We start from the raw sequence: 3,746 nt of genomic DNA, 5'->3' as shown, positions 1-3,746 counted from the left end.
CATATATTTGGTTTATTGTCCCATAAAATAAAGCTGTGAAAATTACTTCTAATTCAAAATAATTTTTGTTGGGGTGTGTTGAAACCAAAATAGGAATGGAGCGATTGGAAAAACGATAAATAACCGATAAATAAAGGAAACTAGTTAAACGGGTATCTGTCAATAGAGTATTGGATCGCAAATCGTGGCTTATTATTGCGTTTACAATATTTAAACTATTGTTTTTGGGGGTTAGGGGGGGGGGTTAAAGGTACCTAGGTTAATTTACGTATTTAATATATGCTATGCTTTACCCCCCCCCCATAATGTGCAATATATATAGCCCAAATTTGTTTCTAAACTATTATATTTTCATCCTATGTTGTTTTATTTCCTTAGCATTAACCAACTAACTCGCGTGGGTACCAGCTAATGCAGCAGTACCGAAAAGATCAGTAAACTTGGCGAACGATTGAATTAGTGATCTGGAAATAGCCACAGCTCCTTTTTCGGCAGTCACATTAGCTTCAACACATGATAACGGTTTTATCATCTCTATTCACGATAAAAGAAGAGGAATCCCCAGCCATTAGCTTTATTCCCAATAAGGTTTGCACAATAGATGCCGTTGAAATTGTTGCCAAAGAGTTTCATGTGTCCGTTTTCAAATCATTGAGAATACTGAATAGCCTTCGAGAATGGTAGTGCAGACATTTGATTACGTAAAAACAGCTCTACAACTTTTTAATTTTCGTATAAATGAATTCTCCCTTGATCTTCTAGAACCATTGGTTTGATTTAACCGCTCATAAGGAAACATAAAAAAAGAAAAGAAAAATCTGTAACAAGTTGTAACCTCAACAATTGGGGTTATTTAGTATAGTGAATCTGATGGTGGGATTTTCATTAAGATCTCTTAATTTTCGGTTTGTTTTTCAACCCTTTTTCGAATGTCAAATACATTAAGGATTTACCCTTTTCGTTATAGGATGATTTTCCTTCTGGAAATTCCTTATGGTTTTAGATATTAAACAAATTAGCAAAAAAAACTCACATTCTTGCTGTCAAATTAACTCTCTTTCTATAAAGGATCCAAAAATTCAACTGAACATAACACTTAACATGTTCAAATAATGTCTCTTAACAAGACTGACGAGAAAATATTATGACATTTAATAAAATGGAATGGTATAATGTTCTGAACTTGATGCTTCTGCTTTACATAGGAAGAAAGCTTTCTGTTTCAAAGAACTCTGTCTGATTTATGTAAATCTCAATGTAAATCATTGAGACAAAAATTTCGGAAAGTAGTTGTCAAATTAAAAAAAAGTCACTAGGGTTGAATAGTCACTATTGATAAATTAAAAAAAAAAAAAAAAATAAAAAAATTGAAATAAATATATTTTTAATTATTTGAATAATTCATAATTTATTCATTATCGTCATATCAATACGACTCAAATTTTTTTTTTCATCTTAACGGTAATTGGGGGCCCGATTGGGCTCAATCGCCCTTTATCCGGCCCTGGGGTTATATATGGGACCATCAAGGGGAGGGGGGCTGGTGAATTATCACAAACGTGACTTGAGCGTAAAAACAGCATGAAATTAGCAATCTAAAATGTATTTCTGTTTTTTAGTGTATCTCTTTATGGATAGTCCATATTCTACGTATTTACACGGTTTTGTCTGTACTTTCTTAAAGACATGCAAGTACTGTAAGAAGAAATTTTATACTGTCTCATCTACATTCACTTGAAACTTATTGTTCTAACATGGGTCGTTGGTCTAGGGGTATGATTCTCGCTTAGGGTGCGAGAGGTCCCGGGTTCGAATCCCGGACGACCCCACTTTTTACAAACGAAGAAATTGTGTTTTCGAAAAGTTGGTTGTGAATATGTTGGGACAAGAATTTAAGATTCGAAGGTCCAAATTAGCAAACTATGTGTTTCGAAGCGTAGTTTTATATTGTCCAAAAATTTAGTTTCTTAGAACAAAGAAAAATGAATATAAGGCTCACGAAATGATTGTGAATTTGGTTCTATGTTAAGGTCTAGGAGTGTACACATGGAGAGGGTGATGGGTGGGTTCTTTTGGGTTGAGAATGCTTTTTAAGCCCAATGATTAATATAGAATTGTTTTAAATATTACTGAGAAACTAGGTACTTTACTAATTTACATCGTTTATTATTTTTAAAAACTGAAATCGCTTTAAGAAAGAGGACTTCTGTTCTTACAAGCTGCAAATTTTATTACTGTTTTAACCAGGGCTGAATTCTTTTAGGGAGTACCGAGTTTTAACTCCTCCCCTCGACAGGTTGACTCGTAAATTGGTAAAAAAAAACTAGTTTGTTAACCCTAATACATTTCTGGTAAGTTATTTATGTCGTTCAGTTCTTACTTGAAGGTGTTAGAAAAAAGCGTACAATCCCATTATATGGGCCTTTCTAAAGGTCAAGTTTGGTTAATGCTAATGGAATAAAATAGGACGAATATATAATAGTTTAGAAACAAATTTGGGCTATATATTTGCACATTAGGGGGGGGGTAAAGCATTGGATATATTAAATACGTAACCTAACCTAGGTACCTTTCCCCTCCCCCTAAAATCCAAAAAAAAACACAGTTTAATGTCGTATACGCAATGAAAACCTTGTTATCATTGCCTGCTCTACAACAGTTAAGGCGTCACAAAATGGGTTATATCATTGCCAGTCTATGGTGATTAAGCCAAGAGGCCCATGTAATGGGATTGTACCGAAATAAGTCATGACAGAATGTTCTGTTGGTACCTCCCCCTAAAGAAACGGGATCTAGGCAGTGGTTTTAACCCCCCTCTTTGCCAAATAAATACCATACACCTCATATAAAGATTTACTTCATCCCCTCTCCCTTTCAGGCCGAGATTTCGGTTTTAATTCCTCACCAGATTAGATTTCTGGATACACTCAGGCTGTTATTTTATGTTTAGTCGAGGGAGTGTCCACTGTCAGAAATCACTTACGCTAGCTGGCGCATGCCAAGCTTCTTGTAAATGTACCCATATTGGTAAAAACTGTACCAAGCGTGGCGGAAGTTGTGCAAAGCTTGTTGGAACTCTGCAGCACAAGTGACCTTCTGGGAGGTACACAAATTGGTGGAAAGTGGATACTCCCTCGTGTTTAGTAACAATTCAGTAATCAACCTAATAAGATAGTATTTGATTTATAAAATAAGCGTTAAAACAAGTTTGGAATATTTGAACTAAAAATTAAATTTTACTTTCTATTTTGAAAGCCCCAACGTTCTTTCAAGAGACATGCATTTTCAAGAGAAAGAGGGCAATCATGGGGGAGTTTTTTGCTAGGGGTGAAAGTATTTAACCAGCGTTCATACTTTTAAGTTCTTCATTTGGTTTTCGCATAGTGCTTGTTTTTTCTTTCTTGTTTTTTTTAAGTTTGTTTAATCTAAGTTCTTAGTTTTTTTTTCTGCTTCTTAAATTTCATTTAAATTTCAAGTTTTTTTAAATTTCATGAGGTAGGCATTTAATTATAGGAGTTGTGCGACTGTAACATCGGCATGATTTGCAAGTTTGAGTCCCACTGAAGAAATATTTGTCAAATGCAAAATTCAATTTCTCTTATGAAAGTTCAAAAGCTTGTTTATGGTACATTATGTACATTATGATAATAATTTCAACCCCTATGTTACCCTGAATGTCCGAAATCTGGTTAATGTCGATATTCACCGGCGAACGTCCGAAACTCTTTATTCTCTTCTTGGATTCA

At 34.5% G+C, this 3,746-nt stretch overlaps 1 non-coding gene across 1 annotated transcript; it reads left to right on the top strand.

Annotated features, from left to right (window-relative positions):
* The first annotated feature begins 1,756 nt into the window (after positions 1–1,756).
* TRNAP-AGG (transfer RNA proline (anticodon AGG)) lies at positions 1,757–1,828 on the top strand. Its single transcript has one exon. It is a non-coding gene; the product is annotated as a tRNA-Pro (tRNA).
* Positions 1,829–3,746: the final 1,918 nt, after the last annotated feature.

The sequence above is a fragment of the Artemia sp. Qi Xiang Cuo genome, chromosome 15 (assembly GCF_049724085.1).
Source record: "Artemia sp. Qi Xiang Cuo chromosome 15, ASM4972408v1, whole genome shotgun sequence".
NCBI classification, from domain to species: Eukaryota; Metazoa; Arthropoda; class Branchiopoda; order Anostraca; family Artemiidae; genus Artemia; species Artemia sp. Qi Xiang Cuo.
Note: the sequence above shows the minus strand (reverse complement) of the source record. Positions and strands in the feature narration are given on the sequence as shown.